The following is a 27,895-nucleotide window of genomic DNA, read 5'->3' as shown; positions in this document are numbered from 1 at the left end:
GCCAGGCTCTCTCATGTGTAATGAGGAGCGATGGCAAGAGACGGGCATGTTTTCATCATTCCTAAAACAACTATGGGTTATGTGGAATCGCTATCCAAGTTAAGTTATTGGAAGTACTAACAGGGGGGTCGATGAAGCCTTTGTTGCTCCATAAATTGGTGGCGAGTTTGTAAACACATTTAGATCAATGTTGCAATAGTTCTAATTTTAAATCTCGAGGCTTAGGCTTATACCCGTTTCCTGACTGAGGATAAACTAGTTTCGTTTTTTTGCTGACATGCAGTGATTGTGTGTGTGTGTGTGCGCGCATTTAAAATTATGCTATATTTGTGCAACATGGTATACTTTATAACGCTCTCCCCATTGGGGTACGATTGAGACCTTCATGTGGTGTCCGGCAGAGGTGGTTATCAAACTTCACCTACAAGGATGGTGATAATTTGGTGATCTTTCACATGGTTTCCTGAGGGGCTCTCTATTGGCACTGGTCATAGATTGTCTCACGGAATAACTTTTCTGTAGAACATTCAATTATTGCCTTAGATCTTAAGGGGCGCAGTCAAGAGACAAAGGGTGAGAGCTTTGCTACACAGACCAAAAATTCAGCTAGTAATGATACAGAACACAGAAGTAGTTAAAACCGGGCACGTAAAGGTAAACACCAAATCGAAGGTTCCTTTTTCCATCCTTCACTGCCGCAAGTGTTCATTTCCTAGTTGACCTCTAGTGTGCAATTCAGTCTGGAAATTCTGTACTCTAATGACACAAGTAGATATGTGGAGCTGATCGGAGACCTTGTTGAGATTAAGGTGTTTCCGTTAAATGCCAAAGCACCTAAAATACATGGCAATTTTATGTCAAAGCTCTTAGTTTATTATATAGATTTTATAATATGAAGTGGGTTCTGCAACTGCTTTCAATACAAGACAGTTAAAGCAATGAACTGTCAATTGTTCAGCTTTGCAACAAAAAACTGGTTATATGTTTTCAGAAAATAAAGGGGGGGTGTCATGGTGCGTGCTCCAAAACCCCTGGATCTGATGGGCCCACCCCATTCATTGACACCCAATAGGGTTTATCAAGCCCCAAAGGAGCGTCCCAGAACCTCCTGGACTCAGTACTGGTGCCGTTGGCGCCAGGCTCATAAGATGGTTTGAACCATATGGACTACTTACTCAGCCTAATGAGGCTGAGCCTTTCTGCATATCCAGGGCGTGACCGAGGGACTACTTTAACTGAAAGGCAGAGTGTGGTTAAGGCACTATTTGCCTTGAACTACTTGCAAGGCTATTTAAGCCACACCCTGCAGGCAGAACACGCTTCGCGTTATTCTGCACTCCTGCAGCGTAACGCTCACTGTGTCTGCTCTGTCCTCGAGCTTCTACAGCCACGCCCGTTCTGAGATTTCGAACCATCGGTGCCTGAAAGAAGAAAGAAGACCAGGTGTTATTACAGCGACAAAGGCCTTATCTGCAATTCTCATTCACCGGTCTCGCCTTCAGCTGATCTTCGGATCGCCGTCCTTGTTGGGAAGAGGGCATCCGCACAGGCCTCCAATACTCACCCGCGCATCTGCATTGCTCCGGAATTCGTTGGAGCGGTTCTTCCATCCATCATCCTGGGGCCGCGCCTGCATAGAAAGAACAGAAAACAGCAGGTTAGTCGTGCACATAACAAAAATGAACAATTATTCAGCCATCAAGTGCCACTCACCCGCACTAATACTCACCTGGAGATAACCTGCCCAGCATCCTAGGAGAGTCAAATCTTCATCCAAACCTCCGTACGAATCTACACCTGCAAAAAAGACAAAACACGTTTAAACCTTGGGAAATAAAGACATTGAGCACCTATACCAAGCATCCATTGGCATAGAGACTTACCTGCTTAATCCAGATATTACAGACACAGCAACAGCCACTCTGGACCAGTGAAGTAACTGTGTCTGGGGAAAAGACTGAGCTTACTGCGCCCCTGCTGAAAGTCAAGCAGGACGGAGAGCCAACCTCACAAAACTCAAAGGTGAGCCAGAAGAGGAGTTGGACATCAGGAGGTTGAAGGAGGTGGGACCAATCCAGCCCCCGCTCAAAAGCGAATATCTTGTTACAACATTGCAGTCAAACGCCTCCTGGGGTGATAACAGGGGAGAGGATATCATCATACCACCAGAGCTACGCCAGTGCAAACATCATTCATACAGCTATGTGCTACGCCCCTGTGGAGACCAGGTGAGCCTGACAGGGGGGAAACCGAGGGGAGAAGGGGTAGAGTGTGGGAAGGGGTAGGAGGGAGGCACATGGGGGGAGGGACAGAAGGAGATTGTGGACAGGCAGTGGTACTACACATGAAGATTCTAGGTTTCAATGTTATAAAAGGTTCTATGAATAATTGGACTTTTTTGTCCACCTACACTGTCACCGAATTTAGTTTTTACTGACTTTACGACAGCAAAATGCAGGGGGAGAAACCTGCACCCACACCCTTACTAGACCCACCACCATATATACACGTCGCCCCAACGTACCATCTTCATTTTATGGCAAAAAAGTGGGGGAAGGAATCAGTAAAAGCGCATTCAGCGAAAGCGTAGGCTGGCAAAAGTGGGCTAGTCCTTCTAAAATACTGACTGAACATGATACAAAATCAGTTGCAATGGTTTTTAGAATTCTAAAAATACAGTAAATTCCAAAGGAAATATTTGTGAATGGTTTAATATGTCCAAGTATTTTATCTACAGTATGAACAGTTTAGTGTTACAAAAAATAAGAACTGGAAAACCAGTGGGTTGAAAGACAAGATCAAGGACCTTAATATACAACGAGTTGTAGACTCAATTGTGCACCATTAGGTGAGAGTGAGCTAGTGCCTTAATCAAGCCATAGAAAGTTCGCAAATCAATTCAGAGAATACATACAAAATGCAAACATGAGTATAGTCACTGGTCAAAAGTACTACCCTGGCAATTTACCAAGGCACGTGTAAAGAAACCAATTACCCATTTTGAGACAACTGCAGGCAATACATCTAGCGACTATGGTGATGATTGTATGAGACCCTGTACTCAGTTGTTTTTTATAAGTAGTGAGAAGTTGCATGCCCACTTGAAGATTCCAAGTTCCAATGCTATGACACAATCTTTGCGAAAATGATACAAAATGAGATCAAATGTTTTTTCCAACCAAAAGTACAATAAATTCCAAGAGTACCATTTGTGAATTGTTTAAAGTGTCAGAATGTCACCTACATTATGAACAGTGCAGTATTACAAAAACAAACTATTACAAAGACTGTAGAAAATGGATGGCAGCAATTCACTGAGCTCTGATGTTATGAATTCTATGCAACTTCACAGATTTACAGATTCTTAGACTCCACTTGATATTTGTGAAGGCTTTGGAGAAGGTGCTACTACCCCCATTGATGAGCTCATTCTATCTTTATTAAAACACATTACACCGAAAGGAAAGTGAACTTCTCATAGGCCATTAGCCTAAGGGAACGAAGATGTTACCAGTACAATATTTCCTGGTAAACTATCTGGGCTTATGACTAAACCCTTAGGTAAGATCAGACTGAATTTGCGCATGTTGTCTTACTGCATTGAATCCAAGTAAGCTTTTGGATATCAGACAATGCTGATCAAGGTGATTATGCAATTGACAGTTGTGGGTGCTACAAAAAAAAAAAACATTTTTTCAAAGAGTTTGATTAATTTGACTGGGAGTTTGAGCTGACGTTTCAATGATTCGGCTTTCCTTTGCTCATGCTAGGCTGGTTAAAACAGTTGGCTAATAGCCATGTGGCGAAGGTCAATCCCTCTGCTTTAATTTCTGCTTTTGTCTTGTATCAGTAGGGGAACAAGACAAATGTGCCCATTGTTGTCTTTGCATCCTACGATTATGGAGTTGCTCGCAAACGGAGTTCAAATTTTGCTGATTAGGGCATACAAGAGTAACGCTTTCATTGTTTTACAGCCATGTATGCAAACATGGTTTTGCTTTAAATTCAGAAGCTAGCTTTATTCAGGACTATAGTGCAATATGGGAAGGTATCAAGAATCGCATGTAACTTGTCCTAATCAAACTTCTATTCATTACGCGTTTGCAAGAGTGGTCGTTTCGACATGTTGCTACTGCATCCCCCGCAGAGAACCCTCTCAGTATTTGGGTGTGTTGATCAATGCTGATATTATGAAGGTACTCCATGGTAAAATAGAGGCATGGCTCATAAGGTTCACCAAAACTCTGTTTCCGGGCAGAACCCCTTATTGCTTGTGGGTACATTCTTAGTGGCCAAGTGTTGGCTATATTTCAGGATTTGTTCGTTTAAACTCAATGTATGATATGATATTTTATTTATATCGCGCTCATACACAGGTGTTTTAGAGCGCGACCAGGCAAAGGGAGGGGAACAGGGGAGAGAACAAAAACAATGATTTTACTAGGCCAGTGACATTGAGAATGCGCAAGTGCATGGGGAAGGGAAAAGGGGGAAGTGCATGGGGGGGGGACATTGGAAAGTGCAGAGCATCAGAAAGGACAAGATAAGTAATAAATACATAAATACGGTGATCCAAAACAGTGGTAGTGCAGCCTGTGAGGGCCAAGTGCAAGGTTAGTCAGATAGGGAGTATCTGCTCAGTGCAGACAGATACAGGCCCCAGTGCAAGGGGTGGCCAGGGGGCAGTGCAGGAGGGTGGCAGGTTGAGCAGGTACCTGGGCCCAAAGGGCAGAGGGTGGCCAGGTGCAGCATTGCTGAGAGAAAGCAGATCAGCAGGGGAGAAGAGGGGCAAAGGCAGAGGCAAAGAGGAAGGTCTTGAGGAGCTTCCGGAACCGTAGATGGTTCTCCTCAAGTTTCAAGGTGGCAGGTAGGCAGTTCCAGGGGGAGGCCCTCGGAGAAGACAAAGATCTACCACCAGCTCGTTTCTTTGAAAAATGACTGACACTGAGGGAGTTGGAGGTAGAGAAGCGAAGGGCTCTAGAGGGGAGGTATTTACAGAGAGATAGTTGAAGGTAATTTGGACCCAGGCCCCATAAAGCCTTGTGGACAATGCAAAGGGTTTTAAATGTAATCCTTGCAACCACAGGGAGCCAATGACGGGATTTCATAGCTGGAGAGATACGATCCCAGCGCTTGAGGCCAAGGACAAGTCTCGCAGTCCTGTTCTGGATTAGTTGTAAAGGGCGGAGAGTGGAGGCAGGTAGATTTAGAAAGAGGCTGTTACAGTAGTCCAACCTAGAGAGAAGAGCTTGGGAGACAAGGAGCTTCTGAGGGAAGCAGAGGAAAGGAAGAGTGCCTTTAAGGAGGTGCAGTAAGATGTTTGACTTTTTGGAGAGATCAGAGATGTGTGCGGAGAAGGAAAGTATGGAGTCAAAGATGACCAAGGTTCTTAGCTTTGCCGGTAGGGGCAGGAGGAGGGAGAAGGGAGGCCAGCCAGAGAGTGAGGGGAAAGGATGGAGGAGTTGTACCAATGAGGAGGATCTCAGTCTTGATGGCGTTTAAACAAAGATCATTTGCGGCACACCAATTTGTAATGGCGATTAGGCAGTCAGAGATGAGGGAAGGAGAGTAGGTGGCCGAGGGAAGCCTGAAATGAGTTGGGTGTCGTCAGCATAGCACTGGAAATTTGAGCAGAAAATGGAAATGCAGTAGGCGAGAGTTGCCAGGTATTGATTGAAAAGCCAGGGTGAGAGGTTAAACCCCTGGGGAACACCGCAGGTAGAGAGGGAGAGAGGATAGGAAGGACCCAAGTTGTACCTGGGAGGGTCAATCAGAGAGAAAAGAGGTCAGCCAGGCAAGAGCCTGATAGGTGATATCCAGGTTGTCACTGAGACGATTTAGAAGGGTGGTATGGTTGACTGTCAAAAGCAGACCCCACTATGGAGTAGGAGAGCTTGAGCAGCAGCAAACCAGTAGGGTGTCAGTTTCTGGCCTAGATGCAGACAAGCAGGCAGATGCTCAACGGAATGAACACAGGGCTGCAGAGGAGGATCTATCTGTTCTTGCCTTATCAGAGGAGGGTTCGGGGGAGAGCCTAGGAAATCATTCCCTCACACACGAAGGAGCAGAGCTTAACCTTCAGAAGAAATCGAGGAAGCAGCACAGGCCCACAGCAAGCAAGGTTTTTCAAGACCGTATTATCTTTAGCTACAAAGGCATGATTCAAGCTAGGTTCTGAGAAATAGGTTGGATCCCCACAGATAAAAACAAACACAGCTGGGACTACACCAGTCATCCACTCAGCATTTATGCACCATTCAATTTTGGTGGCAATCCAATAGAGACAGGCGAGCCCAACTCCACGTTCACCAGCACACACCACAATGTAGATTTGGATGTTGTGGAGGCCCTCAAAGTCAAGAGCTAGATGCCACTAGCATAAAGGAACCGTTGAGGCCTCTATAAAGAACTCATCTGTGCACAAAAGGCCAACATGTCTGTTCCTTGTGGAAAACATGCAAATAATCACACAACAGAATATCCAAATCAAAGGGCTGTTAAAGGAGCAAGCAGCTACAAATGTGGTAGAAGGATTTACAGTGGAATAAATCTGAGCTTGTTGGTAATACCCCTGCCCCACTAGTCATATACAATACTTAGGGAAACATAAAAAACATTTCAGGTAGAACCTAGTAGAGCTTTCCATAAGCAAAATAAGATTGGATTCTAAAAAGCAAGCAAAAAGTCAAAGGGACCAACAATGACTGACCTAGCACTTGGAAATTGTCCCTTTCCATTAAAGTTATTCAGGAACACAGCAGGTTGCAGGTTTCCATCTCATGAGTACATCACTTTTAATAAACAATTAAGGCTCCTATGACAAGTGTTATTCCTCTCCTGCTACAAATAAATCAGAGTCCTGTTGTGTATCCTAGAATATACTCAAAGATTGATTAATGTACTAGTCCTTACTTTGCCCTACTGTAATACCTGGCTAGTCACTTGAACAGGCTATATAACATGGTATTGCCAGTTTAATCAGAGGGGCAAAGTTCAGACTTCATATCACCTGTGCTGGGGCAGCTCCACAGACAGATACCAAGACATAAAGAGTAAAGCCATATCTGACTAACGGCCCCATCTACTCTAATTTATTTAAAAGTGCAACCAGGCCCAAACCAGGTGGGGCATTGGTACAGCAAAATAGTTTACAAAATACTGATGAAATCCAGAAAATATTGACACATTGGATAAAAATAGAAGAAATGGCCAAAACAAAATTAGGTATAAGCAAGCTAAAATACATAATTCTCGAAGGTCTTCCTGAACTCAAGTATAGTAGGAAGCAAATGGAGAAAGGGCATGCCAAGCATAAGGTACAGCAGACCTTAAGCCAAATAATGGGAATACTTCAAACTGGGCAGGACTACATCATTTCTGTGATTCTAATGAGCCTTGACACATTGGAGATGCTCAACTGGTCAGCAATGTAAGCCGGCTCATCAAATACCACCACCTTGTAAGTAATGCAGCAGGTGTCAAAAAGCAATCCAGCAAGAATTTGAAGTCAGCAGAGAGACATTAACGTGAGGGTGCGGTGTTCAAACGTTTATTCAGCGGAGGTTAAATGAGCAGGGGCATGCAAAACAGTCTTCAGATGGTTCAAGGCGGAAGCGGGGATACCCGTGAGGACTGCATTTTCACCATCCAGACCTGAAAGAACCAAGGCTCGATTGGCCTCAATGCTTTCAGTGATCGAAGTGCATGAAAAGAAGTAGTGGCGCTATGTTCCCTGTTGGCCTGCCCCCACAGCCCACATTTTTCTCCATGGCAGCATTATTGTACCTGTGCAAACAGCATGTGGTTTCAATTACAGATTGCTAAAATTGAAGAACAACGTATTTGTTGGGCATTCTCTGCAGAGTTGACAGCTGGATTTTTAGATTTTTTGTCACATCACTTTGCATGCTAGGACTTGTAGTTAGTTCCATTTTACTTTACTTATATGGGACTTCCAGTCACAGCACGTAAAACCTGTTGACTAAAAAAAAATCAGGAGTGGATATGTAAATGTTGGCATTTGTTATAGGTTTTTAGAGCGCCATGCAGTATATTATCAGTGTAGCAGGACTTGGTGTTTGTAAGGACTGACGCTGTTTTTATTCGTTTAATTGCTGCATTTCTTTGACATATTTGCACAGCCTCCTGGTGTTCAGTGTTCTCATAGACTCGTCCAAATGACGGTATGGGAGCACATGAACCCTTCCCTGCACAATCCCTCTTCATGTCTGAGTCTGGAAGTTCCGACCTATTAATCTTCGAAAGATGCGTTTTGTTATCCTACTATCCCTGTATGTCCTGCCAAACTATTCATACCAGGAACTCGTCATCATAGTGCATGTTGGCGTATCCATGGAAAGTGCCTTCACTTGCAAAGTGACCAGATGACTCATGAAGCTATGGCATAAATGTCACAGTCTTGTGCTTTCCATGCATCAAACCAATGTATTCTGGGTGTTGTAGGCTCGTTGAACTTCGCTGCACAAACCGCATTAAAAAGCCCGTTGTGTCCCCATGCCCAAGACACCAGTCACCCTGCAACAAATGACTTAACTAAACGTATCACTTTCAAAGCATTTTTTGCAGGTGTAATCGTAATTCTATCTTGTTGCAACAGACCCTAATGCATACTGTGTTCTGCACTAAAATACTAGCTAGTATTTTAGTGTGGAAGACAGGCCCTCGTTATTGGCACCAAATACATGGGAAGATTATGGCTCTGCCTCTGCAGAGCAATGAAAGGCAGGCTAGCCGCTGATAAGGTCCATTGTCATTGTTCTTTTAAGTTTGTATTCAGCGGGAAAATGCTGTCAACTCGACAGCGTATCCCAGCTGAATACAAAGTCAAAAGAACAAATAGAACATGTATTTAGTGCCAATAACGAGGCGAGGGCCTGTCTTCCGCACAAGTATGTCAGTGCGGAACACAGGCCTTCATTAATGGCACCAAATGGGAAGTTTATGGCTCTGCCTCTGCAGAGCAATGAAAGGCAGGCTGAAGGTGAGGGTCCCATGACGTCCCACACACAGTAAAAATAAGAGAGTGACGGTACAGTGGACTTCACTGAACAGTCCACTGAATCGTCCTTCTCTCCGGACCCAGTAGTACTGTACACTGGCCTCTACGCCTCCTCAACCATCACATACCTGCAACTCCTCAACGTAAAAAGAAGGCTCAGCTGGCGGCTGCGCAGCTGCAACAAGGGCGTTTAGTCCAAGGGAAGTGCTGTGATTGACTTCCCGACCTCCGTAAAATCCTATACTTTTATTTTAAAAAGAACCGCTCCGCAGCGTTTTCTTTTTAAAATAAAAGTATAGGAATGGTAACCATGTGAACAAAAAAAGTAGAGGAGCACCGCTCCCCCTCACTTCGATCACTGAATTCTTTCCTTTTTTAATGGTCAGTAAGTCGGAATATCTAGCTTAAGGATCTGCTTTGGAACACCTAAAATTCTGCATGTTTAAAAAGACTTGCTCTACTGGAAAACCTGCAGCACTATGCAGCTCTCTACCTGTGGTGCGGTCATTTAAAAAACAGTAGAATTTCGAAAAAAGATTAGAACATGCCAATTTCTGAAACAGTTTGATGCATCAGTGTGGTTCAGTTAGCATCAATAAGTACTGGCTGGCACAGGAACACTTAAAATAAAATTCTGTTTTTGTATGTGTTAGGAAAACTCTCTCTTGGCAACTTTCCCTTCATAGTTCTATGGACCCCCAAACATTTTGCTTCTGAACCCGTTCTGACTTTTTAAATGGAAGTAAAGCCTTCAGCTGTACACCCATGGTCTTTTGCTCATTTTGGTTATGGGGAAACTGATGAGTCCTTCAGACTATCAGAACTGGGAAACCATGTTTTCCTATTGACTTTTTACACCAAGTAACATTTAAACCACACAGCATTTTACAATGCAGTGCAATAGGGATACATATGCATCATACTAGTCTTTTGGTTACTTTTATACGTGCCTAAAGACAAGCTGCTGGCAGCAATTATATTTTTAACATGTTTATGTTAGTTCTAGTGTGCACATTTGTTTACCGTGTATGGCACTAAATATGGCTAGTGCCCTAAAATGGCCACATCACAAGATTTTAGCTTGTCGTTGACCATATTGTTGTTTTCATGTACTAGTGATGCCTTTGTGTGTAGGTGACTCGGGAAGGGGGTGGGACTGTCTGGTCCCACTCCAAATCTATGGTGCCTGAAATTCTTGGTGTGGGACATGGGTAAAACCAACAACAGTCTCTGATTGAACAACTGCTGGCTGCTTGAATAGTGCAGATCCTTAATTGGTGGGCTTGGACTTGCTTCCATGCTTGATTTTGGATAAGAAGAGGACTCCTGCAGCCATTTCTTCAGATCAGCCTTGGACCCAAAAATCCCTCATTGTACAACAGCTGACTGAAGATCCGAAGAAGACTCCTGAAGAGGCCCAGCAATGCTTCCTGCATCTGGCCCAGTGAAGCTGTGTTGGACTACCAGATCTGAGAAGGCCCAGTGTGGTACTTTAACCCCTGGATTGGTAGGACCAACCAGTCTCGACTTTTTGTTAGATCCAACCGTCCCGAGTATTCAGAAGTGTCCCTGGACCACTCTGCAGTGGGCTACCTTGCTAGAACCATTCCCCGTTCCATGTTTGCAGCTGGAACTTAGGTGGTCATCAACGTGTGGTGTTAAGTCACCTTGTCTAATGTTAGCCTCCCAGCTTCAAAGCATCCTGCTCTGGAAGGATTTCTTCAACCGTGACTGGAAGGATGCCCGCTGTCTGTGTGCGGTAGCCATTGCTGGAACTCGCCTTCTCCCATCTTGTGAAGTGTCCTGAAGAGATCTGCATCATGGATTTCTGTATTTCTCAACTTCCAAGGGTTGCACTCTGCTCCTGGACCAGACCAGAAGAATCCTTGCACTTGAAGCTCCTGGGCACCCCTCACCAGAACCAACGGTGGGGAAACCAACCTTCTGCGACCTACAGTTGACCCATCTAGTCCTCTGGGAAAATCGGCGTTATGGAGTGTAAGTAAACAAAAAGCATTTGTCTCCCTTTGTCCTCCATAGGAGAACATTGAGAACAAGTCTATTTGTATCCTTCCATCCCACTGATTTTGGTCGTCGCACTTGAGCAGTGAAATCTGAAAGATAAGAAAGCATCTTTACTTACCAGTAACTTTGTTGGAGTTCTTCTCTTGAATATTTCACCAACACAAGTACTTTACCTGCATCAAGTACATTCTGGGGGAAAGGCACTGGATTGGACTTCTGAAGCTAGGGCATATTTCTTGTGATTTGGTTCCATCTTACTGCATCACTTACATTATTTTATTAATTTAAATAATTGAATGCATATTAGAACCTTTGGTGACAGTAAGACACAAAGGCACACATTACCATGATCTTATTTCTGATGCTTGTATCATCTTAGATTCACATGTTTTGTATAGGCTGATATCAAGTGGTCAGTGCAGATTATTGCATAGTTTGCCTTCAAACTTCGAACAGGGATGTCAACTGGGCATGTTTGCAATACTATCCCTAGTGTGACGTGTACTAGTCTGTACCCATGGTCCTTCATGTGTCGAGGTCCCTCAGATTGTTTCGTTTCGGACATGAGGGAGCATTAAGTATGCGTGAGTGCAGGAAGTAAAGAACAGAGTAACCTATCTACTTTGAACTTGAAGAGGGGAGGACGGGTGGGCGCATGTGAATCTAAGCAGATATAAGCATCAGAAATACAATTACGGTAAGTAATGTTTGCTTTCTCAGGATTGTGAATCACACGCTTTGCACAGAATAGCAAGCAGTAGCTGGAAAAGGTGGTGGTTTATTAGAAGTTACAGTGGAAAAAAGATGTTTTAACACTGTCTGACCCACCTTTGTGTCATCTTGTGAATGTGCATCTAAGCAGTAATGCTAATGCCCCTGTGCCCAGAGTTGAATGTGCTCTGGGTGTGAAAGGTAAGGTTTTCTTTGCTAATGAATAGCACAATTGGATGCGTCTGACAATCCATTTTGAGATAGCCGACTTCGAGACAGGGTCCCTGCAAGGGGTCAGAAATGGGAGCCGGACACCAGGTCGTCATGTTTTTGTCAAAGAAATGTATTAAATGAAAATTGGTTGGAAGAAAAGCCACCCTGACCCTATGCTAAAGCGGGGTTTCCATACCTATAAATCAAAGCTAAGGAGCCTGTCTGCGTCAGGATGTCAATACCTGAAAAACCATCCTCGCATCCTATCCCGACTCTTGCACTACAAAGAAAAAATGTGTAAGGAAATATCTTCAACTTGATACTGGCAAAAAGTACTCGCAAGTGAAGAAAGAATAGTGCCAACAAAAGTGGTCTCCAAGGTGGAAGTCCTTGCATCCAGAGGGTGGACCCCTTCTCCTGGATTCTTAAAGTAGGATGGCAATAGTCTTTTACTAACAGTTCCTTTGTATCTTGCCTTGATTCACAAAGTTCCTGTTTAGGCAACAAGTTCTGTAACAGTCTTTAACACAATTTTCTCCTTGGTTTAAGAAACACTGTCTTTCTTTAACATTGTCATTATTTAACACTTTGGAAGCTTTGCACATTATCTGGTATACTCTCCTGCCACGTTTCTTTATGCATTAACTACTTGGTGTACTCGCCTGCCAGTTCACTTGTGGTTCTCACTTGCCCAATATACTTCCCTGCAAGGACATGTGCACCAATTTCCTGGTGTCTTGCTTTGCCAGGGCTTCTCATGCGTTCCACAGGCTCGCTGTATCAACAATACTGTATGTATTGCTCTTGGCATATATGTTTGTGGTAAGGCTTGTTCAAGATCTGCCCTACTCTTGCACTTCATGTATCCACAGCGCATTGGAGATTGTACCTTGCCTTTTCGGCATTCAAACAATCTTCTCCTATTGTTAATAATGGTACTACATTCAAATTGCTGTTGGTGTGGTTGCCGTAACATCCCAGGGTCCCCACTGGCTTCAGGTAAATTCACCGGTCTTATCCAGTGTCTCTGGTTCGCGCTTCTGTGGTGTGTTGCTTTCACCACCTTTCCACACTGGAGTGTGCAGACGTTCTTCTGGCTTCCTTCACGCCTACGCAGTCCCATGCTGGCTTCCCTTCATGTCCCCGGAACGGAGAACGCCACCTTCTCGACCTGTTGAGAGCCCAGGACCTCTCTCGTGGCTCCACACCTCTCCAGCTCGCCATCTCTCCCTCCGACGTGGTGGCCTTCCTTACTCTGCCACACCAGTACATGATTTCTGCGCTCGTTCTCCTGCAATCTCTCACAATCGTGCGCTGGCCATGTTTAAATGTCCCATGCACAGGTGCTTTGGGAAAACTAGACCGCATGCAGTGTTTCAAACTCATGGTCCCTTGTTCAAACTCCTTCATCCTCTTTGTCTCAGTACTTGGGGAATTCTAGGAGTTGAAGTCCATAGGTATCATTGGACACATGGTATTTGAACAGTTCAGTGATTTTATATACAGATATTTCCGAAGAAAAGGTGTTGTGTTGGAGTTTTGCATGTTTGTGTCATAGGTGGGTGTTGGACCAGAAAAACATGAAGAGGTTTCTTTACTTCAAGGGGGAACACACATTTTACAATAAGCCATTCTTCCTCATAGAAAAAGGTCTTGGTTGTTAGAGGGTCTTCCTCATGGGACAGGGGGAGATACAGAGTCTCGTCCAATGAAGTCATGATATCTCCCCGATAGTTTCCTCCATGTGACCCTCCCTCAAAGCCGCCCCCAGGGTCAGGATAAGGTAGTGGCTGCCGTCCCCTGGCCTCATGGGAGGTCATCACCGGGGAATCCATCACTCCATTGGATTCATTACAGTCCCCTTCTCTTCCTGCAGCTACAGACACGAAACTGTTTTTGTAAGTGGCTTTGTTTTCTGTATGTAATACATGACAGTCCTGACATCCATTGTATGGAGGCCTTTTTCTGCTGAATTCTTTGGGTTTTGCAGGAAGAAAGCAGGAAGTTCTATGGACTTGTTAAAATGGAACTTTGAAATAAATTTAGGAGAAAAACGTGGATGGGTACATAGTATAACTTTGTTTTTGCAAACTATTACACATGGATCCTGAACTGAGAAAGCTTGTAGTTCACTCACCCTCATGGATTTAATGGCGCCACGACGAACAGTCTTACATATGAGATGTTTAAGACTGGCTTTATGCTTTGGCGCGAAGGAGGCACCAATGAGCTTTGTAAGAACAACATTTAATTCCCCTCTGGGAGATAGATTTGAAATTGGTGGGTATAATCTTTTGACTCCTTCCATGAAAACTTTAACCATGAGCACTTTCCATCACAATATTTTACTTTGGGAAGTGGTGTAAGCTGAAAGTGTTGCTAGGTGCACTTGGGGTGAATCAAAGACTAACCCCCAAGTCTAATAGAGATGGTAAATAGTTTACTATATGAGAAGGTGAACAGTAAATAGGGTTGTGTGTTTTACACCACAAGACAAAGCATTTCCATGTTTTGAAATGGCAGTGCCTTGCATTAGGTTAGAGTCCTTCCTTTAAGAAGTCCATACATCTCTGGTCTAGACTTAAGCCACCAAATTCTATGACTTCAGGAGCCAGACTGCCAAGTTCAGTGTTTGAAGGTATGGTTGGAGGGCTGTCCCCCGATTCTGTGACAACATGTTGAAAAGAGCTTACTTGACCTGTTGCCAGCTAAAAATTGACCTATTACAAACGTTCCTTTTCTATTGAAGATACTGGACAAGGTGGTGTATCTCCAACTTCAGGAATTCCTAGAGAAAAACAACATCCTGGGTACGTATCAGTACGTATCAGTCGGGCTTTCCAGCTCGACATGGGACTGGGAATCCACTCTGGCTAGTATCGTGGACGATGGCCACCCAGCCCTATTGATGCTCCTGGACCCGTCAGCGGCCTTCGACCTTGTTGACCACTTCATCCTCATCACTAGGTTGAGGAATCTAGAAGGCTGCTCCCAGGGGGCAACAGACTGGGTGGCACCATTCCTCGGCCCGGGGTATCCAGAGTGCCAGTGGACCATGCCCAATCCTGTCCAGACATCCTTAATGCCAAAGTTCGAGAGGATTCCTGTATCTCCCCGTCACTATTTAACATCTATATTAGACCACTGCTAGATTTGCTTGACCATCTGGGTGTCAGTCATACGAACTACGCGGACGATACTCGGGTGGTCTTCAACCTCTCGGGGAACTACACACAAGATTCAAAAGGCACTCAATGTAGTCTACTCAGCAATTCAGTCTTGGATGATCTCAAACTCACTTGCTCATAATGACAATAAGACTGAGCTTCTCATCGTGGCTATAGATTAAACAAACTTGATGTTTCCTACACAAACTTAACTATTGCCGACAGTCAGATCCACCGTCAAAACACAAGGTGTTTATGTGGATGCAGAGTTAAACATGAAAACCCATGGATCCCACACAAGGGCCTCATGTGGGTACATGGTTAAGCTACTTAACCAAATCAGGCCTCACATTTCCATTGAAAATAGATCCACACTTGCCTCAACTCTTGTGATCTCGAGGTTTGATTACTGTAACGCTCTCCTGTCTGGGACTACTAAATCCAACATACAGCCCCTACAGCTTGCTCAGAATAGCGCAGTTCACTATATCTTTGGCCTCCGAAAACAGGAGCACATATCTAAGGCCAGGAAAGATCTACACTGGTTGCCCGTGGTGCATAGAATTTCACTTAAATGCTGGTCCTCCAACCACCCCGGTCTACCTGATGCAACAGTTGGTACCCAACCACCCCGCCCCGCTCTCTTCGTTCTGGTGATCACTACAAATTCAAGCACTCTTGTTTTAAGCCGTCTACATTTGGTGGATGTAGTTTTCCCATCTGGGCCTCCAGAGAGTGAAATGCTCTACCAATTGCAATAAGAATCAACTCCTTGGCCAGCTTTATGAAACCAGTTAAAAACACACCTCTTCTGCAAATACGCAGATTTCTCTGATCATGTAATCCACTTGTTTTAGAAGAGGGATTACTTCTTGCAGCGTGGTCATCCTGAAGTTTTGTGGCTTGACATACGTGTTTGTAGGATGCAGTTCTAAGACAGGGCGCATGGTTAGATTATTTTTTGGGACAAGGAAGTATATTGAATAAATAACTTGGTTTACCGCTAGAAGTGGAAGCAGCTCAATCACTCCCTTCTGTAGGAGTGTTTGTATCTCTTCTTGTAAAATGATGTGATGCTATTGAGACATTCTCTTTGATCTTTAAGGATGAGGGCCAGGTCCTGCCAGGAATTCTATTGAATATCACTTGGCTACTGTTAACACCCACTGGTCCAATGTTATGCCTGCCCATGTGTGGGTGAAAAAAAGTTATGCAACCTCCTACCGGGAAAGCATGGGAGGGGACTTGGACTTGAACGTCATTTGTTGGAGGGGTCAGCAGAGCCTCTAGATGCTGCAATTCTGCCCCAATCTTTACCTCTTTTAAAACCCCTTTGTTGATTGGTTTGAAAAGAGGAAGACTCCTTGAGGAGTGCACTAGGAGTATGAAGTGAACCCAAAACCAGACTGAGGCTCTTGTGAATACTTGGCTGCGAAATGAATGGCAGTTATTGAAGCTCACACAGTGAATGAAGGCTTTGTTGGATATTTGTCCTAGTGTTTCTAATGTTTTGCATTCTTTTTTTGCAGTATCTAAAGCGTCATCTACAGCCATTCCAAAGAGGACAGAGTCTTCTATGGGCATGTTTATTAGTGTTGCCTTTTTCTGGTTTAAATACTGAATTACGAAGTCACGAATGGCGTTTGAGCAAGGTGCCCTCAGCAATGATTCTGCCAGAGGTCTCTGCTGAATGAAAGGTATTTTTAAGAACATTTTGTGCCACCAGTATTGTAACTGGCAAATAGTATATAATTATTCAACTATACGTGTAGAGTAAGCTCCAGAATTAGTTACTCTTTTGCCTAGAGCATGTCATCTTTTGCACTCCTTATCTGGCAGTGCCTCGGCATTGAACAATGGTACGCCTGCTCGTTGTCTTGTTGTGGTGACAAGAGAATCTGGCTTCACATGGGCCCTAATGTAGACAGGGTCTGATGGTGCAGGCCTGAAGACTTTCTCAACCCTTGCGTTTACTGCTTGGCTAAGAGATGGTGTAACTAATGATGGGTCAATTCTCTTTTTCATTGATTGCAGAAGAGGTATTGACTGACTGCTTTCTTTTTATTCAGAATGTCATCTACAAAATCAGTGTCCTCAACTGTGTCGAGTCTGGATTTTAAAGTGATCTGCAAGTCTTGAAGATTGTTAAATAAAAGTTGATCGTCAACGGGAGGAGTGTGACCTTGTTAAGGTGCAACATCAGGAGACCGTAAAATGTGAATCTTTGAAAGCTCCAATGCTGAAGAGAAATATCTGGATCATATGGGTCATAGCCAGTAGTCCCATTAGGGTAATCATACCAAGTCCCTTGGTCATCATCATCACACTGGTCTTGATAGTACAGAGGATCTTGACAGTCTTGTAATATGTAATTTTGTATTTGCTCAGTAACGTCAATGATGGTATGTATAGGAGAGGTATGAAGCCTAGTGGATTTAGATTGAGGTTCCCTCATTTCTAAATCTAGGGTCTTGTCTAATTGGGTATCGGTCCACAAATTAAACTAAGGATGAAATTGTATCTTCAAACCGTTCTCTAGTCCAAGGACCTGTTTTAGGGGTTTCAGCCAGTGGGAACACTACAGCTTCTGGAACTTCCCTTTGCCTTTGTTTCTGTAAAGACTGCGACAAGGGGGAGGCGGCCTTAAAATATCTATGGGCCTCTTGTGGGGCAGCTGGCACGTCTCTGGGGTGTTCCTGAGACACCTCTGTTTCCCATTGCTACTTAGCGTTTTTTTCAACCAACTCAAAACATGTTCCGTCAAAGGTTTCAGTAGCACACAATCGGCACGGTTAACTGTTTTCACCATGCGCTGGGCATTAGAGCGGAAGCACAGTGGGCTTGTGGCGCATGGAGTCGGCTGGCTTTGAGGTGCCTTCGATTACCATGCGGCTTCCCTTTGATGCACCCGTTAAGGGCGGCTAGGGGTTGTGTGCTTATGTTTGTGGTGCATGTGTGTGTCTTTGTACCCAGACGTTTTCCCCCATAGCAGCGCCTTGGGCCTACACACAGGAGCCAGTAGTCTCCTCCAAAATGTCTGGGATCTGACTCAGATCTCTTGCTGTCATGGTGTTCTGGGACTAATTCGAAGGTGCCACTGGGGATGTCCGACTCGACCATCATAGTGTAGGCCACCCATCGTTTGGTGCGTTGCTCTTTGAGCGTCTTGGGCTTAAAGAGTTTGCATGACGCACAACGGCTTTCTGGATGGTGACGGGAAAGGCAGTGGTTACACACACTGAGTGTCCTTCAAAGGGAATTTTCTGTTACATGATGGACAGAATTTAAAGGGCATGCTTTCCATTTTCCAAATATGTGAAAAAGCAGCCAAACAATTGCAGTGTAAAAGGGAAGTGAAAGGATGCATTCTCTAAGAGAAGTCAAAGATAATCATTCCCCCCACTTGCCCGACTGCAAGGCCGAAGCCTGTTGTCGATTCCATGTGTTATTTGTCGAAATCTGCAGTCGAAGGATGTTGTAAGTTGCTCGTCGAAACTGTGTCCATCGAAAAGACGCAAGATGTTTTTCAATAAAGTTACTATTAAAGTTAAAGTATCAAAGATACGGACTCTGCATTAGAAATGACCAAACACAATGGCGGAAAAAAACAATCTGAGGGACCTCGATGCGTGAAGGACCATGGGTACAGTATACGTCACACCAGGGATAGTATTACAAACACGCCCAGTCACGTCCCTTTTTCAATTTCATCCTACTTAACAGCCAAGAGGTAGACCTTCTATGCACTAGTCAATAAGCCTCAAGCACCCTCAATGAGTTTGGGCCCAAACAGCTTAAGTGCCGTAGGTAGTAGGCTGAGGAACAGTTCTAAGCTATCAAATATCGCAGCTCCATGAGTGAGAACGCAATCCAGTCATGACTTTTTTCTTGGAGTCCTGAGGGTTGTAGTCCCAAATTTAAAATGGAAAAGGAAAATACAACTCCCAGAATTCCTAGAAAAAACAGATGATTTCTTGAGCTGGGAACTAGAATTTTACAGAGCGAGTTTAGCTTACCTTAGAATGCATCTCTTATTCGTAACAGGTTTACACTAGGACATCAGTCCTAGTTCAAACTTGGGTCCTAGTGGTTAACATAAGGGGAAGCTTGCACAGCAGGTTGCAATAGTAGTCCTAAAATATTTAACCAAACTATTTCAACCTGCCCTGCAATCTTCCCCCAATGTTAACCACTAGGACCAAAGTTTACACTAGTGTAAACTTGGGTTAGGATTAAGAGAGATTCATTTTATTATAATACGGTACTTATTTGTAAGCATATTTGCACATAACAGAATCTCTAATTTTTGTATTACAGCTATACTTTACATGAAGTATTTTACGTATGCTTTGAATCAACTTTCAAAATAAATATATCTTAATTAACTAAGGGGAAAGCGGCACATAGTGCTTGTAGAAGAAGCTTCCAATAGGACAGGCAAACTCAAGGGTTAACACATTTTTTAAATAAAAGCCATGTCACTACAAATTGTGCCAGTACGATCCACTGAGAATACAATAATTAGTGGGAAAGTGCAGATTAAGTAGCACAGGATTCAAAGCAGGTTTCAGCAGACTCTCCGGGTACAAACACAGTACCTATGGCAAAACAGGAAAGCAATTCAAGTGCATGGGTATCAACAGATCTAAATTGAACATGAAATTCTGACAAAAAGGTTCAATAGGAGACAATAGATTGTGAGAAATAGGAATCAGTGCTGAGACAATACATTGAGTCCCCTTTTGGAGGATCTAACCGAACTTACAGAGGAACACTTTGTATACGAGGCAAACATGAAAATACCCTTAACAGTAAGGCTTGGTGCACATAGGATGACCGTTTACTGATGTACAAGTCGCACCAGCACTTAAATGCTTTAATAATTTGTTTTGGGGCTAGCCTTTTTATGTGGAGAGGTTGCATTCAACAAAAGGGTAGTCTGACAGTTTGATGAAAGCAATACTTTCCAATGTACTCATTAGGTTGTTCAGTAACACCTGTTACTGTCACCGATGTCGCAGAACCGATGAACCGACAAATTAAATTACAATTGTTATTATTCAAGGGCAATGCGTACCCTGAAGCAGAAAAGCATCAAACATATCTCAGTGATACAGTGATAGGACAACCACACTGAGATTCTCAGATACTGACCCGAAACAAGCAGACCCCGAAACAAGCAGACCCCGAAACAAGCAGACCCCGAAACAAGCAGACCCCTCATCACCCCTGCCTCCTGTAGGGGGGATTTCTCTTAACCCTGCTCCACCCAAATTAACAAGCCACTATCCCACGACTACCTTATGCCATGGGATCAGGCTGGCAACCGATGACCTGCTTATTTTTTCCATTCCAGATTTAAATCCAAGGGCTTGTAGATGACCAGCAAGGATACCTGCATGAGGATGCCAAATTCCTGGCCTGGGGGTTTTCACACTGGTGTCCTTTGCGGTACAGTGTGGGTGGACAGATATTAAGCCACCAATATATTGAAGAGCAGGATTCAGATGTTGTCCCTGGGCATAGTCCCCAACAACTCAGAACAGGTATTCCAACCTCATACTGCCTCATTACATAGAATCAGGAGGCTTGGAGGAGTCGCTGAGGAATGGTAAGTGATTACTTGAGTAAAAACGGCTCTTGATGGCCTCCATTTCCATTAGCTTGGTTTTAGACTTGTGCAACCTGCATGGAACCTGAACTCTCATGACAACAGCCTTCAGGCTCTGTCCAGAACACCCAGATAGACCTACTGGGTTTCCAATGCTGGTTACTTTTTGATAGATGCCTCCTCATGGGTGTCACAATAAGCTGCCCTTGTTTCAAAGTTTCAACACTCGGCTTCATTTCCATCCTTCAGCAGCTTGATGGCAATGTAGCCGAGTGCTGAAACTTTGAATGACCTGGCTGATGCACTCAGCTACATGTTTTCAAGCTAGTAAATGACCCCTTCCAACGCACCACTGACCTACAAGCCAGTCCTATTCCAGAAAACTGGTAAATAGGTTAGTGGTGTTGGAAAGATTCATTCGTCTAACTTGAAAACATGTAGCGGAGTGTATCAGCCAGGTCTTTGGGCAGTGAGGTATAGCTCTAAGTTGGCTGGAATGCCCACTATCAAAAGATACACTTGGAGATCCAGCGTCTACACTCTTTTCACGCGCTCTGTCAGGTGAACTCCAAGGTAAAGCTAGTCCATCGTTGGGCAGCTCTCTCGAATTAGAAGCATGGAGCACTAGAATCCAAGTGCAACTACTTTGAAGTGCAGATTAATTCAGCCTCTAATCTCCTACAGGTTATTTATCTCCTAAAAAAAACAATACATGTTCACAACACCATGTGACATGGATCCCATTGAACCATCAGAGGAATGCTGAATACCAAGCAAATATACTTCAGAGACAAAATAACCAACATCAAATCTCCTCTCCCCCTTTTCTAACAAAGCTGTTCATCATGCTACCCATGTTCTATTTTCTTTGGATTTTTCCTGAGCAACTAATCACCCTTGTATAACTGGCCCTCCTTTTAATTTCATTCCAATTTCTCGCCAGGATATATTATCTATCCAATCTAGTATTAATCCTACAAGCTGTCCTATTGATCCATGCCCCTCAGTAGTCATCAAGGACTGTGCACATATTTTGGGAACAGTAATTAACATATAAATTCCTCAGTTAATGAAGCTTTGGTACCTCTAGCCCTTAAACAGGCTTGGGTCACACCCATATTGAAGAAGCATAACTTAGACCCATCTGTCTGCTCTAGTTACCAACCCATGAATAACAATACTTTCATCTTGAAATAATTGGCTGAGGAAGCCACAATCAACTAAGTACATTTGTAGAACAGCTCCAGGGAGATGAACAGTCCGGCTTCAGACAAGTCAGAAGCACAGAATTGGCAGTCATTGATATTAAAGAGGTGTTAATCAAAAACAGACTATGGGGATACAGGCCTTATGCTGTAGCACTGATCCTCAACATTTGATACTCTGGATCACAGTATCCACTTCAAATGCATCAAAGATGTAGCATATGCTTCAGACAAATCAGCACATTGGCAAACTTCCTTTATTAATACTAGGTCTCAGTCAAAATAGGACACACATAACCGTTGACTGTGCGTGCCTTAGTGCTTGAGGATCACCTTCACAATTTAAAATGTGATTTAGACATCATCACCTAGAATTTTGCAAAAAATACCAAACTCAAGCTTGGCAATGACCACCAGTCCCAACATTACTAAAATTTAGAATATATTTAACAAAATAGAAAGTTGGATGTCTGATAATTTTGAAGGACTAAATCCAAGCAAGAGTGACTAAATTACTTGTATCATCAAAGCAACAGCTTTATTCATCTATGGTTAGGACTCCTACTGTAAGTCTCTCTAATTTCCCCCCTTCCTATACAACAAAGTGTCAAAACATTGGGAGACATTTTTAACTTTGTCTGACTCCCCAGATAAATGCTGTAATAATCTCAGCAAATTACCATCTTATGTGGCTACATCTATTATACCAGTCTTTTCAGTTCCCCACTGTCCCACTTTTACTCGAGCCATCATAGGTTCCAAACTTGAATACTGCAATGCTTTATATGCTGTTTCTCCTAAGTACGCACCAAAATCATTACATGTGCTACATAATTCCTCCATTCGTATGTTTGCAGATTCTTTTTGCCACTTTCATATAACACCTATTAGGAATACATTGTATTGGTCCTCAGCAAGGGCTATGATCTCATTCAAGCTACTTACAATTACCCATAAATCTTTTCATGGAAGCTGTCCACTATATATCAGGAAACGAATGCAACATATGTTGCAACCCATGCCCTCCGATCTATGGCGACTCGTCTTTAGTATACCCGTTCAACCGGGCCTGTGACTTGGGACAGACCTTTTCCACCATGCTATTAAACCTTGGAATTTGCTTCCCCTTGATGTTCAAGGTCTTATTGGCATTTAAAAACATTTTTTTTAAAAACCATCGGAAACTATTCTGTTCTAAGCCTTAACATGATGCTCGCATGGATTTGGTTAAGCACTTAGCTACCCAGCTATCAGGTAATATTTTTGCCAGCAAAAATATCGCCGAACATATGGTCATCGGGAACGACCATAGGTGATATTTTTGGTGGCGAAAATATTAGGTGCGGGGGTGCCCCCCCAACATAAAAAAATGATGCGGGGGTTGCGAAAATATCACATGGAACCGCTACCCATGGGTAGTTGCACCATATTGATGAGAAATGGCAAAAATGTGGGTCATTCTGTTCAGATGGCTCTTTCCACAGATACTGGCTAGCACAACTACAGGTTTGAGTAGAAATAGCCATTTCAAATTCATCTTTAAGGCACAAGGGGCACAGACCTTTGAGTTTGGGGTATTTTCAGGGCATTAATAGATTGTCTATGTGACAGTTAAGATGTATGAGCTGATCAGATTTTGAGCTCTGCATGCAGGAGGTATTTTGGGACTATTCTGGGCAAGAAGGGGTCATCAAGGAATGGCTGCTAGAACATATGGAGGGGTAGACCAGATCTTACAACTTCAATGTGTTACTTATTCTAGTGATATTACCTTGTTGGGTGAGAGATAGTGAACATGACGACAATTTTGGTTATGTAGCCAGTAGACCATTCCAATAAATAAGCCAAATGTGAACAATGGGGTTGTTACAAGGGAATATCTTTCTTTGCTTGAGCCTTAAAATGTGCTTACCTGTTAAATGCATAGAGACGCATGAAGACGAATGTCAGCACTTTGTCAAGTTTAAGGTGGAAGACTTTTAGGGAGCTCACCCTACTGATAGAAGCAATCAGTAAACTGTTGTAGTGTTCCCAAAAAGACTTTGCTCTTCTGGTAACCAAGAAGCCAATGTGTGGGTTTGATCTTCGCAAAACCCAAAGCAGAAGGGATGTTTTTGAACTGATTGAGGCCAACCCCACAATCCCAAATAATGACCTGTAGGGGGGAGGCGGGACACCCATGGGCTGGGAAGGTGGTTGTGGCTATTTCTACACATTATCTGAATTCAGCAAAGAGTATTATAAATAGGTAAACTCAAAATAGGCATCTGTGCAGTGTTCATATTGCTCGATTTCCAGACAACCAACCTTAAAAATACAAATGGTGGAGGCCACCAGGGGGCGCGCATGCAATGGCTGCCTGATTGTGCCGCTCCCGCTGTAGCTGGGCTGTAACAGGGGATTGAGCCCCCCCCCCGAGGCCCCCCTGGCGGACGAAGTAGGACGGAGGGGCGCGAGGAACCCCCCGGGCACCCATCGAGCGAAGGAGCAACGCTCGGGGCCCCCGGGACCAGTGAGAACGAGACCCGCAGTATCGGGCGGGGACGAGGCCGCACCAAGTCTCGATGACCGCAGCGTCGAATAAGCGTGGAGGAGCTCCAGGGAAGCCGCGCACACGCAGAGGGGGCGCCCTCCTCTCCCGCCCTACTCGACGGACCCCTCAACTCCTCGACGGACCCCTCAACCCGATCGAGCACTGGGGGGGATCGTGAGGGTCGGAGCGATCAGCACAGCGGACCCGCGCCCCTCCCCCCCGGCCTCCTTCATCCCCGTCGATGGCCAGAAACCAGCGCTGGGAAGACCCGCGCTGGAGACCACCCTAGAGCACCGGGGGGGGCCCCCCCAGCAGACAGCCGACCCCACGCCACAACGTGAAGAGCCCAGACGAGGATCCACTGGGCGGCCGGGGTCAGGCAAGTTTGGTGCTCTGCCCGTGCTGAACTCGGAGCCCCGCCGCCCCCATGAGGGGAGTCTTGGCAGCAACGCACGGTCCCCGGGAGCGAGGCCCCCGCCAGACCTTGGTGGGGCGTGTGCCCGCCCGGGACAACAGCGTTTCCCCCTCTCACTTGGGAGCGGGGGTGTGGTGGCTTGAGGGGGGCAGCCCATGTATCCTGGCCCATAAAGACCAGCGGCGGCCTAAGCGGACTGCGGCCCCTTCGACCCGGGTGTGTGGCCCCCGCCTGGGGACGGTGTGGCGTGTGCCTGCCCGGTGTAGACCCCTTGCAGCAGCACGCGACGGTAAGGGAGGGGTGCGCCTCGCCCGGGGGCTCCCTCCCCACCCGCCGTCGCGCCCCCGATCTGAGAGCCCCAAGGGGGCGGCCGCTGGCGAACCCGGGGGGGAAAGCTCGATGGACTGGCGGCAAACCCTACAGGAATTCCGCTTTCAGGAGATGGCGTCCAGCAATAGAAGCCTAAGCCCCCCCAAGGGTCCTGCACAGTCGGAGACCCCAGGTCCCCCCACGTCCGCCATGGAAAGAGGCTTTGCCTCCATATTACAGGAGATCAGGGACATGCGATCGGACATTGCCCGAGAAATTCGAAAAAATAGATCAAAGAGTGGACAAGGTCAAAGACAGACTGTTGCAGGTGGAGGCCAACCAGACATCATCGACATCCCTAGAGATGGACCTAGGACTGAGGATAGCGGCCCTGGAGAAAAGAGAGGAGGAAAGGTCCAGGCAGATGGACGACTTCGAAAATAGGGAGAGGAGGAACAATCTTAGAATTTTCGGGATACCAGAACAGGACGGGGAAACAGAGACATTACTCGCGCGGTGAGCGATATCGTCACCCTGCTCTTTGCCGAAGAGATGACCACAGAACCCACGTTCGATAGAGTGCACAGGGCTGGGGGGAGGGCAGGGGGCCCCCGCTCTGTCCTGGTCTGGTTCCACTACTACTCCGAAAAAACAAAGGTGTTGGAGGAAGCCAGGAAGGCTCGGGAGATCACTTACAACAACGCTCAGATCTCAATCTACCAAGATCTCTCCGCCTACACCCTGGCCAAACGCAGGATGTGTCGCCCACTAACACTCCTGCTGAAAGAAAAGGGGGTCCGCTACCGCTGGGGCTACCCCTTCTCTCTGACCTTTGAGTACATGGGCCAGCAGTCAACCCTGACCACGGAGGATGACATACGAATGGCCATCCAGGACTACGTTGGGGATTCGGATCCCAGGAGGGCCCCGTCGGGGCCGGGGAGGGAGACCCCGGGGAGCCCGGGCTCGTCGAAGGACAGGAGACGTAAAACTGGAGCAAGGAATTATATAGGAAAATGAATACCCCATCGCCAGTCAAGGAGGGGGAGCGGAACGATCCCGAGGGTTGAGACCTGGGGAAACCCACCGAATCATGTGGGATATTAAGAAAAGCCAGCAGATTCATCATTAACAGCGTCCCTACGAACAGCAAGTATGGGGGAGCAACAAGGGGGACAGCAAGGCTAGGAGGGAGGGGGGGCTCACAGAATGCCCGGCTGCAGCGGGTAAGCTGGTGGTTCGGCCAGTAGCCAGGGATGGCAGAACTATTTGGCCGGACGCAGGGGAAGGGGGAGGGGGGACACGAAGTTGGGGTTGTTCAGTTACGGTTCAGGGAAGGGGGGCAGTTGGGGTTTTGTTCTTGGCCCACCCAGAGGGAAGGGGAGGGTGGAGTTGGGGGATGAAAAATCGAACCAAGGGAGCACGTCAGGAAGAGTAGGTCGAGTTCGTTGACCGAGAGAGAGGAAGTCTTAGATTATGGCTGACAGTCTGCCCTCCCTGGGTGTGGGCTCCCTAAATGTACGGGGCTTAAACACCCCCACGAAGAGGTCCCTGGTCTGCAGGGAATTTAGAAGGGCCAACCTCGACTTTCTCTTTGTGCAAGAGACTCATTGGCCGCGGGGTAACGAGCCCAAAATGCGGGGAGGAGGAATAGGGGAGATCTTCAGTGCCTCCCATAAAGGCAAAAAGAGAGGGGTTGCCATCTTAGTATCGAGGAATACAGGCTTCGAGAACGAGACCACGTTGAAAGACCCAGAGGGCCGCTACCTGATGTTACGGGGGTCCCTTCAGGGGGCCCCACTCACCCTAGTCGTAATCTATGCCCCAAACGAAGGCCAGACCCTATTTTGGGAAAAGGTAGGGGACAAACTCAAACACTTTGCACATGGTTCGGTGGTGGTGGGGGGGGGGGGGGGGGGGGGGGGACTTCAAAATGGTCCTGGACCCTACCCGGGACAGAAAACGCACAGGCCCGCAGCCCTCCAGGGCATCAGACAAGACCATGGCGCGTAACTTCCAAGGGGTTAATCAAGACTTGGGACTGATGGACACGATCCCAATCCCCAGAACGGACACCCCCCCCTTCACATACTACTCAGCCACCCACGCATCGTTCTCCAGGATAGCTTATATCTTGGTGGACGAGATCCTGCACCCATTCACCTCAGGTCATAGGGTTGACCCCATTCCCTGGTCCGACCATGATCTGGTCCGAATCACAATAGCAAGGGGAGGTTTAAGCGAACGCAGGGGGAGGTGGAAGTGCAACGACTCCCTGTTAAAGGACGAGGTACTAGCCCAGGAAGTTCTCGAGGCCATCTCGGATTTCTTTGACCTTAACGATAATGGGGAGGTAGGGGTACACACCCTATGGGATGCCTTTAAGGCCACTCTACGAGGAGTCCTGATCAAAATGGGTGCCCAGAAAAAGAGGGAAAGGGAGGCCCAGGAAAGACTACTGAGGGAGAAAATAGCCCAACTTCAACCGGGGTGGGCTCTCCACGGTCCCCTTGGACCGAGGCCAGGTGACCGCCCTGGAGGACTGTAGACTCCAGCTGAGGGACCTCCTCCTCCACCAGACAGAGAGAAACCTCCAATTGGTCAAACAAAAGTATTATGAAAAAGGGGACAAGGCGGACAGGATTTTAGCCTGGAAGCTGAGGGAGGTACAGAGGGGCAGATTAGTG

The 27,895-nt window shown here is 45.7% G+C and overlaps 1 protein-coding gene across 3 annotated transcripts in view; it reads right to left on the bottom strand.

Annotated features, from left to right (window-relative positions):
• The window catches only part of TULP3 (TUB like protein 3), a 1,058,170-nt gene that overhangs the window by 183,015 nt on the left and 847,260 nt on the right, over positions 1-27,895 (bottom strand). The window lies entirely within an intron of this gene.

Source organism: Ambystoma mexicanum, chromosome 12, assembly GCF_040938575.1.
Source record: "Ambystoma mexicanum isolate Mex_15411 chromosome 12, UKY_AmexF1_1, whole genome shotgun sequence".
Taxonomy (NCBI): Eukaryota; Metazoa; Chordata; class Amphibia; order Caudata; family Ambystomatidae; genus Ambystoma; species Ambystoma mexicanum.
Note: the sequence above shows the minus strand (reverse complement) of the source record. Positions and strands in the feature narration are given on the sequence as shown.